Genomic DNA, 11,816 nt, shown 5'->3' on the forward strand with positions numbered 1-11,816 from the left:
GTCGGTGCAGGGGAGGGTGCCAAGCCCAGAGCTCGTGCTCACATCCATAAGTCCCACGCTTCCTGGGAGTGGTGGCCGTGCATTGTGGGGAAGAAACACCGGCTTCCCTTCATTCGCCTCCTGCAGAGGGGACAAGATCAGAAGAGAAGAAGACAAACTCCCAGGGGGTCCCCAGAGGCCTCCCCCTCAGGGCATGTTAGAAGGGAAGAAAATGGAAAAAAAAAAAAAAAAAGACCTGGGGATGTTTCTGGGAATTGGAAGGGCTGCTGGACTTGATCAAAATAGCTCAATAAATCCAACTGGCAGCCCAGCCCAGCCAGCCGGGGCTGGCGTGCAGAGTCCTGTGCAGGCTTGGGGCAGGGGAAAGCCTGGGGGAGGTGGCTGAGCACCCCCTGCCTTCCCAGATGTGAGTGGTCAAACAGGACCCTGAGAATAGGAGGCAGGAGGACACCCCAACTGGCCTGAAGCCCAGGCCAGGGGCCAGGGGAGCCTGAGGGTGGTGGGAGTCAGAGCATCAGCAGGGTAAGACGAGGGGAACGGGGTCATGGGTGGTCCTGCTGGGAGAGGACCCCAAGCTCTCCTCCCAGCCTTGCCCGGGTTCTGAGCCAGGGCCCAGCAGAAGCAAACCTGGGGGAGCTGGCTCCTGCAGCCCCCTGGGGTGACTCACCACCACCGCCTCCCGCCACGGCCACCGCAGACATTCCAGGCTCGGTCTGCAGACGGCCTGGGTGACTCAGAGCGCTGGCCGCAGCCTCCCAGTGGAGCCCCTGCTTTTGAAGTCCACTTGGTCTTCAGACTCGGGGCTGACTCAGAAAGCTGACTTCCCTCTCAGACCCTTTGCACACCTCCTGCAGAGGGGACAAGGGGTGACACGATGCCCGGCGGACATAAACCAAGTCATCTGGTATACCCGGATTCCTCAAAGGCTCCCTGCACTTTGCTCGCATTCACATCACAGTCACGGCTGAGGTCCTGAGTTTTGCCCACACACTGCCCCAGCGTCACTTAGGTTGAGATAAGCACTTTTCAGAGAAGTCTTCCAGAAAGGAGACACTCCGGGCAGGTGTTTAGGGAAGGTGCTTGGAACTCCCACATCCCACATTGCGATGCCTGGGTTTGAGTGCTGGCCCTGCTCCTGATTCCGGCTCCCTGCTAATGCATCCTGGGAAGCAGTAGGTGATGGCTCAGGTAGTGGGGTTCCTGACACTCATGTGGGAGACCCAGATTGAGACCTAGGCTCCTGGTTTCAGCCTGGCTGTTGTGGGTGTTTGGGGAGTAAACCAACAGATGGGAGATTCTCTCTCTTTCTCTCTCTCAGCCTTTCATAAAAATAGATACAAATTAATAAATAAAAAAATTGAGGAGCCGGCACTGTGGTGCAGTGAGTTAAAGCCCTGATCGGCAGCGCCAGCATCCCTTATGGGCACCGGTTTGAGTCCCAGCTGCTCCACTTCTGGTAGCAAGTAAAACCACTGCCTGTAATCACGGCCTTCCATATGGGCACCAGTTCTGTCTTGGCTGCTCTGTTGCCCATCCAGCTCCCTGCTAATGCGCCTGGGAAAGCAGCAGAAGATGGTCCAACTGTTTGGACTCCTGCCACCCATATGGGAAATCCAGCTGAAACTCCTGGCTTCAGCCTGGCCCAGCCCTGGCCATTGTGGCCATTTGGGGAGTGAACCAGCAGATGGAAGATCTCTCTCTCTCTCTGTAAATCTGACTTTCAAATAAATAAGTGGGGCCAGCACTGTGGCATGGTGGGTAAAGCTATCGTCTGTAGAGCCAGCATCCCATATGGGCACCAGTTTGAGTCCCAGCTGTTCCATTTCTGATCCAGCTCTCTACTATGGCCTGGGAAAGCAGTAGAAGACGGCCCAAGTCCTTGGGCCCCTGCACCCAGAAGAAGCTCCTGGCTCCTGGCTTTGGATCAGTGCAGCTCCGGCCGTCGCAGCCATCTGGGGAGTGAACCGGCAGATGGAAAACCTCTCTCTCTGCTTCTGCCTCTCTGTAACTCTACCTTTCAAATAAATAAATAAATAAATCTTTAGGAAAAAAACAAATAAAACTTTTAAAAATGTTTCTTAAATACTGAGCTTCCTTTCTTTATTTCTTTTGTAAGGATTCATCCATTTTACGTGAAAGGCAGAGAGAGAGAGAGATAGAGAAAGAGATCGATCTATCTTCCATCTGCTGCTCACTCCTCAGATGGCCACGATGGCTGGGGCTAGGGCTAGGCCAGGCTGAAGCTGGGAGCCAGGCGCTTCCTCTGGTCTCCCACATGGGAGCTGCTTACCCAGGCGCATCAGCAGGAAGCCAGATCAGAAACGGAGCAGCTGGAACTTGAACTGGTGCTCATATGGGATGCTAGCATCATTGCAGGCAGCGGCAGCCTTACTGGCTATGCCACAACGCTGACCCTTTAAAATTTTTTAAAAAAGAGTAAGAATATACTACCTAGAATCTTTCCAAGCCATCAGCACAGGTGATCAGTTTGGAAGTCCACTCTCCATTCTAACCCTCATCCATCTTGCTGTTTCCAAAGGTTTCTGTTGTTCAGGAAACTAACCCAGGCCCTCAGCCCACAGAGGTTGCTGCCTATCCCCTGGAGGAGGGCTCAGTGAGGGGTGCAGGCTAGAAGGGGGAGGCCCTGGGGCCTCAGTTCTGAGGGTCCTGGCGGGAGCCAAGGAACTGGCTATACACTCAGGATAAAAGGTGAATCGCTGGGCCTCCAGAGAGAGCAGGATTCCTGAGCCCGTGTCTCCCTCACGGGGACGCATCCCAGGGAGAGAAGAGTGAGGCGGGAACTGAGTGGTTTCCCTGCCCACTCCTGCACAGTGGGGGTGGGGCCTTGACCTCTGTAGAAACCAAAACGGGCTGAATTTTAACTGGGAGCAGCTTGGTGAGGCGTGGAGAGCCCTGGGAGATCAGCCCTCCATCCCCGAGTGAGACAGGGAGTCTGCCCTGCCGGTCTGACGGAGGAGTAAGGTCCTTGTCCTGCTCCCAGGGAGGCGTCCTGCCCGCATCGACTGACGGGAAGTTTGGGATGACCTGGCCTGTGTCACTCCCTGGTGACAACGAAGTAAGGTGAGCAGTAAGGCAGGGTGGACCCCATGCAGTGCCTGGGACAAGGAAGGCCAAGCGAGTGCGTACTGGCAGTGAGGGCTTCGGCCACCGACCTCCCTTTCCTTACTAGTAGGGGGTGTTAAGGCTGCTTGCTCTTGCTGCACCTCAGTTTGCCTTTCTGTAAAATGGGAAATATGAGTTCCTACCTCAATATATGTACACTTAAAAGAAACATTATGTCTGACTATATCTAACACAAGGGGAGCCGGCGCTGTGGCATAGAAGGTTAAGCTGCTGTCTGCAGAGCTGGCATCCCATATGGGCGGTGAGTCCCAGCTGCTCCACTTCTGATCCAGCTCTCTGCTATGGCCTGGGAAAGCAGTGGAAGATGGTCCAAGTCCGTAGACCCCTCACCCATGTGGAAGACATGGAAGAAGCTCCTAGTTCCTGGCTTTGGTGTGGCCCAGGCCTGGCCGTTGCAGCCGTTCGGGGAGTGAACCAGCAGATAGATTTCTCTCTCTCTCTCTGCCTCTGCCTCTCTGTAAGTCTACCTTTCAAATAGATAAATAAATCTTAAATATATATATCTTTTTTTTTTTGACAGGCAGAGTGGACAGTGAGAGAGAGAGAGAGACAGAGAGAAAGGTCTTCCCTTCGCCGCTGGTTCACCTTCCAATGGCCGCCGCGGTAGCGCGCTGCGGCCGGCGCACCGCGCTGTTCCGATGGCAGGAGCCAGGCGCTCCTCCTGGTATCCCATGGGGTGCAGGACCCAAGGACTTGGGCCATCCTCCACTGCACTCCCTAGCCACAGCAGAGAGCTGGCCTGGAAGAGGGGCAACCGGGACAGGATCGGCGCCCCGACCGGGACCAGAACCCGGTGTGCCGGCGCCGCAAGGCGGAGGATTAGCCTAGTGAGCCGCGGCGCCGGCCAAATATATATATCTTGACATATAGGTTACCTCTTGCTGTGTAACAAATTGTTGCAAACTTTAGCAGCTTAAAACCAATATGGATTAGCTCACACAGTTTCTGGCTCTCAGGAATCTTGGGACACCTTAGCTTAGGTGACCCAGGGTCTCCTATGAGGTCACAGTTAAGCTGGCAACTGAGCCTCAGTCTTGGCCAACTTTTGCAGGCTGCAGGAGCAGCATCCAAACTCAGCACCCCTGGGACTCGGGCAGCATCCAAACTCAGCACCCCTGGGACCCGGTTGAAGGCTTCAGTTCTCACGTAGTCACGGCATGACTTCCTCCCCAAGGTCCTTACTTATTTATTGGTATTTACTTGGGGGAGAGAGAGAGAGAGAGAGAGAGAGAGAGAGAGAGAGAATGTCTTCCATCTGCCAGTTCACTCCCCAAATGGCTGCAATGGCTGGGGTTGGGCCAAGCTGAAGCCAGGAGCCAGGAGCTCTAACTGATTCTCTCAGGTGGGTGGCAGGGGTACAAGCACTTGAGCCATCTTTGACTGCCTTCCCAGGCACCTTAGCAGGGAGCTGGATCAGAAAGCAGAGTGGCCAGGATTCAATCTGGTATTCTGATATTGATCCTGGCATTGCAGGCAGTGGCTTAACCCATTGCACCACAACACCAGCCCCAACAGGAGTGACAAAAAACAGATCAAGCAAGTGATTTCTCTGATGTTCCACAAAGGCCAACAGACAACAGAGAGCAGGATGAGCTGCATTCTCAGAGGTTCTTGCTGGTTACGTAACAAATACTGCACGAGGAATACTTACCTTTTTTTTTTTTTAATTCAAATTTAATCAGTTGTCCTGTATTTTTCTTAGCCAAATCTGGCCCTGCCCCCAGAAAGCTTTATAAAAATCCCAGTGCTTCAGTGCCATGTTCCAAAATTCTAATATAATTGGTCTGGGCATTTAAAAACCTTTTATTTTGAAATCATTTGAAATATACATGGAAGTTGCAAAAATAAAATGGAAAACTCCAACATGCTCCCTACCCAGATTCGCCAACTTTTAACATCTTGTCACTTTTATTTATTTATTTATTTGAAAGGCACAGTTTCAGAGAGAGAGAGAGAGAGAGATCTTCCATCCATTGGTCCATTCCCCCAAATGGCCACAGTGGGCCGGAGCTGGGCTGGTTCAAAGCCAGGAGCTAGGAGCTTCCTCTGGGTCTCCCACATCGGGGCAGGGACCCAAGAAACACTTGGGCCATCCTCTACTGCTTCCCAAGGCACATTAGCCGGGAGCTGGATCGGAAGTGGAAGTAGAGCAGCTAGAAACTGAACTGGCACCCATATGGAATGTGGCACTGCAGGCGATGGCTCTGCTCGCTGTGTCACAGTGCCATTTTGTCACTTTTGTGATATCATCCTATGATTTATCTAGAGAGTAGGCCATTGTGACATTTGAGAGATTACATGCAGTATGATCCTTTGCCATTCAATACCTCCCACGTGTATTTCTTAATACAAGGACATTCATTTATGTAACCACAGTGAGTTCAGAAACAAAGGCAAGAGATGTAACACTGAGGTAAAGCCTATAGCCCACAATCTAATTTTCGTTGTCCCAATAATGTCTGTCTGGGCTTTTCCCACTGCATCCCTTGATCCAGCTGGGGATCGTGCATTGCATGCAACTGTTCTGTCTCTAATACTCTAATATTCCTTCCATCAGTTGCTCCGCCTTCGTCTGTCTTTCATGAGCTAAACATTATCCAGAAAACAGACCAAGTATCTCACTCAAGGTTTCCTGGGATAGGTTCGTCTGTCAGATGTTTTCTCTAGACAAGACTCGAGCTCTTTAATCCGGCCAGAACCCTGGAGAAATGAGTGTGTCCCTTCCAGAGGTGGACAGGACGTCTGCCTGCCCCTGCTTCAAGGTGCGGCTCATCACGCAGCTTAGATTTGGATTGATTGGACCACGGAATAGGTATTACTTTACGACATTTTTCATTTGTTTATTTTCATTTCATCTGAAAGGCGTGGTGGAGGCAGCCCTGTGGCACAGCAGGTAAGGCCACTGCCTGCAGTGCCAATATCCCATATGGGCGCCGGTTATCCCAGCTGCTCCACTTCTGATTCAGCTTCCTGTTATGGACAGGGAAAGCAGTAGAAGATGGCCCAAGTCCTTGGGCCCCTGCACCTGTGTGGGAGACCCAGAAAAGCTCCTGGCTTCAGATCGGCGCAGCTCTGGCCGTTGTGGCCATTTGGGGAGTGAACCAGCAGGTGGAAGACCTCTCTCTCTCTCTCTCCTCTCTACCTCTCTGTAACTCTGTCTTTCAAATAAATATAATGAATTTTTTTAAAAAAATGACCCAATGCTTTCATAAACATAACCCCTCTAGCTGATTTTAAAAAGAGAGAGAGAGAGAGGGAGGGAGAGAGAGGGAGAAGAGAGGTCTTCGATCTGCTTATTCTCTCCCCCAAAATGGCTGCAACAGCCAGGGCTGGGCCAGTCCAAAGTCAGGAGCCAGGAACTCCATCCAGGTCTCCCACCGGGGTGCAGGGACCCAAGCACTTGAGCCATCACCTACTGCCTCCCAGAGTGTGCATTAGCAGGAAGCTGGATCCTAAGTGGCGTAGCTGAAGACTCCAACCAGGCTCTCCGATATGGAATTCACATGTCTCAAGCAGGGAACTAACTGCCACGTCAAATGCCTACCCCCCACTATGGAGCCAGCGTGGTGGCATAGCAAGTAAAGCCGCTGCCTGAAGTGCCGGCATCCCATATGGGTGCTGGTTCGAGACCCGCCTGCTACACTTCAGATTCAGCTCTCTGCTATGGTCTGGGAAAGCAGTAGAAGCAGTGGAAGATGGCCCAAGTCCTTTGGCTCCTGTACCTGCGTGGGAGACCCAGAGGAAGCTCCTGGTTTCTGGCTTTGGATAGGCACAGCTCCAGCCATTGCTGCCATCTGGGGAGTGAACCAGCAGATAGAAGACCCCTCTCTCTCTGTGTCTCTGCCTCTCTGTAACTCTGCCTTTCAAATAAATAAATAAATCTTTTTAAAAAAAAGCCTACCTCCTATTTTTTCTCTTATAATAAGTAAGCAGTCTATAGGGAGACACCATAAGCCCATGCAAATACCCCATTTATCATGAGACTTCCTCACTAGGTCACACAGTTGTTGGCTCTGCTTCCTTGAACCCATCTTTGCAACCATGCTATAAAATGGTCACTTTCCAATTCACCACTTCTTCCGTGGTACAGAGATTGTTTCCCTATCTATTCACTTCAGAGAAAGAGAAAAAGAAAGAAACAGCTCCCATCTGCTGATTTGTATCCTGAATGCCTGCAAGAGCTCCCATCTGAAGCCAAGGTCAGGAGCTGGGAATTCCATCCAGGTCTGTTTGGGATATTTAAAACACTATGGAGGGGGCTGGCGCCTTGGTTAATCTGCTGCCTGCGGTGCTGGCATCCCATATGAGTGCCGGGTTCTAGTCTCGGTTGCTCCTCTTCCAATCCAGCTCTCTGCTGTGGCCCGGGAAAGCAGTGGAGGATGGCTCAGGTGCTTGGGCTCCTGCACCTGCATGGGAGACCAGGAAGAAGCACCTGGCTCCTGGCTTTGGATCAGCACAGCGACAGCCATAGCGGCCATTTGGGGAGTGAACCAGTGGAAGGAAGACCTTTCTCTGTCTCTCTCACTGTCTATAGCTCAACCTGTCAAATTAAACAAACAAACAAATAAATAAAAAACACTGTGGAAATATTGCTGACATACACCTTTAAAGTGTATGATTTGATGCTTTGATATATAATCTGCTCCCATAAAGCCACCACTACAGTCAAGGCAGTGATCATATCTCCCACCTCCAAAAGTGCCCTTGAATCCTTTTATATTCCTTCTTTTTTTTTTTAAGATTTATTCTGTTTATGTGAAAGGCAGAGTGAGAGAGAGAGAGAGAGAGAGAGAGAGAGAGAGAGAGAGATCTTCCATCCACTGGTTCACTCCCCAGATGGCTGCAACAGCTGGTGTTGAACCAGGCTGAAGCTAGAAGCCTGGAATTCCATCCAGATCTCCCACACTGGTGGCAGGTGCCCAAGGGCTTGGGTCATCTTCTGTTTTTTTCCCAGGTACATTAGCAGGGAGCTGGATCAGAAGTGGACCAGCTGGGACTCGAACTGGCACTCCTAAGGGATGCTCGCTTCACAGGTGGCTCCTTAATGAGCTGCACCACAGAGCCAGCCACCTCTCTTATGCTCCTTCTTTCCTACCATCTCCTCCCCACTGCCACCAGCCACTGCTGCTCTCTCTCACTGTAGATTCGTTTGCATTTTCTAGAATCTTATATAAAAGGGATCATACAGCACATAACCTCTTCTATCTAGCTTCTTTTGTTGGGCGTATTTGAGATCTATTTATTTGGTAGTATGATCAGTACTTCATTCTTTTTTACTGTTGAGTAGCATTCTTCCATCACATGGATATTTTATCGTTTGCTTCTCTGTTTACTTGTTGATGGGCATCAAGGTTGTTCCTAGTTTTTAGAAATTACAAATTACTATAAACATTTGTTAACAAGTGGCACATGCTTTTATTTTCTTGAGCAAATATCTAGGATTGATGTATATTTAACTTTTTAAGGAACCACAAAAATTGTTTTCCAAAAGAGTTGCAACATTGGTAACTTCAGTTTTCATTTGCCTGGTGACTGATAATGCTGAATGATGATCTTTTCACAGGCTTTTTGCCATGTGTGTATCCTGAGTGAAATGTCTACTTGAATCTTTTGAGCATTTAGAGGGTGGTTGTTATTCTTGTCTTGATAGTTCTTATTTATTTACTTATCTGTATCAGATATATGATTTATAGATATTTTCTCTTGGCCTGTGCCTTAAATTTCCATTCTTTGATTACTATTTTTAACTTTTTTTTATTTTGTCTAGTTGAAGGGAAGAGAGAGAGATCTGGAATCTGGAGCTCCACCCTGTTCTCCCACATGGGGAGCAGGGGCTCAAACACTTGAGCCATCATCTGCTGCCTACCAGGATGCGTCAGCAGGGAGCTGGAGTGGAAGCAGAGGAACCAGGACTTGAATGGGTGTTCCAGGATTTGAACTGCTAGCTTAAGCTGGGGAGTCAAAATGCCCATCCCTTTCTATTCTTTTAATAGTAGTTTTCAGGGCGAGCACTGTGGCATAGTAGGTAAACCACTGTCGGCAGTGCCAGCATCCCATACGGGTGCCAGTTCTAGTCCTGGCTGATCCACTTCTGATCCAGCTCTCTGTAATGGCCTGGGAAAGCAGTGGAAGATGACCCAAGACTTTGGGCTCCTGCACCCTCGTGGGAGACCCAGAAGAAGCTCCTGGCTCCTGGCTTCGGATCTGCGCAGCTCTGGCCATTGCGGCCATCTGGGGAGTGAAACAGCAGATGGAAGACTTCTCTTTCTGCCTCTGCCTTTCAAATAAATAAATAAACCTTTAAAAGAAAGTAGTTATCAAAAGAGCTGTTTTAAAATTTTAATTAAGCACAATTTATCAATTTGGCTTTTTATGAATTGTGCTTTTGATGCCATATCTAAGGTATCTTTGCCTCACCCCAAGTTGTTAAGGTTTTCTCCCAGAAATTTTATAGTTTGTGGTTTTACATTTATGTGGACGACTTAACGATGACATCTAGGTACATGATTGAGTTTATCTTTTATGTGCTTTGCAAGTGGATATCCAGTTGTTTCCACACCGTTTGGTGAAAAGTCCATCCTTTTTTCATTGAGTTGTCTTTAGGTTTGCATAAAATAAGTTGTGTGGGGGTAGCACTGAGATTTTCTAACACTCCCAAGGTTGCAGAGCAAGCACATGCTCTGGGTGCACTGGAGTTAGAATCCTGGTCTTGCTGCCTATCTGAGGCAGAGCTGACCTGTGACGCAGACACAGTAATCCCCCCACCTCCGTGGGCTTGCTGCATTTTGCAATGTTCTCTCTCTCTGCTCTTTCATTTCCTATCCCTCCTAGGCAAAGTGCTGCAATTGGGAAAGCTAGCTAGTTCTGAGCTGTTTTCAGCCCCCACCTCCCCCAGATCCAGGCCCTAAGAAGGAAGAAAGGGAGGTGCGGCAGGTGCCATGGTACGCCTGGGACATTTGTCACAAATCAGACATTCGCTCCTCGTGAGGCTGGGTGGGAAAATTTCAAAGCCAAGTTGCTGTGCTCTTGGTGGAATCGGTCTATTCTCTGGCTTCTTGTACAGAGCAGAAGTACTGTGTGGGTCACTTGATAGAATCCGTTGTCATTATTTGATCCATAAAGAATTTTTTGAGAGACAGCATTTTTCAAAACACTGGGTTGATGGGAAAATAATAAAGGAGATCCTAAGTGGTGAAAATCCTGAAAACCACTCACAGAGAGAAAGGAAGTCACGTGGGCTGTGACAGGCAGGATGCTGTGAGATGGTCCGACAGCAAGAAGCTCCCAAACTGATACAGAGAAGGAAGCTTTAGAAATTTCCCGTTAATACAAACCAAACACTCTGGGATTGGGAGTGGAAAGGAGCAGTGGCCTCGGGGGCAGGGCAGACGCGCCAAGTGTGAATCTGAGTGCTGGCTGCCTCTTCTCTACCGTGGTGTCCACAGTTTCAGCACCTACCGTCACAATTTATTATGAACCATGTGTAATTGATCAGACCTTTAGCCAACGTCAAGCCACATCCGTGATGGATCCGAGTGAGCTGTAGTGAATTCCCTACTCTGGCTGGGATGGGCAGAAGAATTTCTGGCAACATCAGATCTCTGGCAGCAAGTGATACAAAACTAGTCCCTATTTGGCTCGTACAGGTATTCTGGGGTAATGAGACCGGGTGTGTACTAATATTCTCAAAGCCAAAGAGAATTAACAGTTTCTTTCCCGACTTTTTATTTACTTACTTACTTTTTAAAAGTTCTCTCTCTCTCTCTTTTTTTTTTCTTGAGAGGCAGAGTTGCAGAGAAACAGGGAGACATAGAGAAAGATCTTTGATTAATTGGGTCACTCCCCAGATGGTCAAAATAGCTGGCTCCAGAAGATCCGAAGCCAGGAGTCCAGAGCCTCTCCCGGGTCTCCCCCGTGGTGCGGGGACCCAAGGACGTCGGCCATCTTCTGCTGCTTTCCTGGTACATTAGCAGGGAGCTGGATAGGAAGTGGAGTAGAGGGACCCAAACCAGCACCTATAAGGGATGCTGGCATTGCAGGCAATGGCTTAACCCACAATGCTGGCCCCTAGACTTTTAATTTTGATTAATTTTTTACAAGTTTTTCTTTATTTATTGGAGAAACAGACAGAGCTACCCAAATGTGCACAACAGCTGGGGTTGGGCTGGGCCAAAGCAGGGAACCAGGAACTCAATCTAAGTAGGAACTCATTTACTGGAGCCATTACCTGCGCCTCCCAGGGTGAACATTAGCGGGAAGCTGGAGTCAGAAGCAGGAGGCGCGAATGGAACCCAGATACTCACTCTGTGTGGGACACGGGCATTTCACTGCTAGGCTAAATGTCCGCTGCTCAATGTGTTTTTGTTATGAAATAGTTTTAAAAGCAAATATAAAATGTACACGTGCAGTTTCTTGACAAACAGAAAGGTTTGAGGCTGGCATTCTTTTAGGAGCCACAATCCTCCCATTTAAGTATTCTGGGTGCCCTTTAGTAATAGCCTTGTGCCACTTCCCCACAATTAACCACGTTTTGATATTCTGTGTTCATCGTTCGATGTTCTTTGAAGTTTTGCCTTTTCTGGCTGTATCCCTAAACAATACTCAGCGTTGCCTGTTTTTGACCTCGTATAAACAGGACAGTAACGGGGACATTCTTCAGCTCTGGGTGTTTT

This window comes from Lepus europaeus, chromosome 18 (genome assembly GCF_033115175.1).
Source record: "Lepus europaeus isolate LE1 chromosome 18, mLepTim1.pri, whole genome shotgun sequence".
Taxonomy (NCBI): Eukaryota; Metazoa; Chordata; class Mammalia; order Lagomorpha; family Leporidae; genus Lepus; species Lepus europaeus.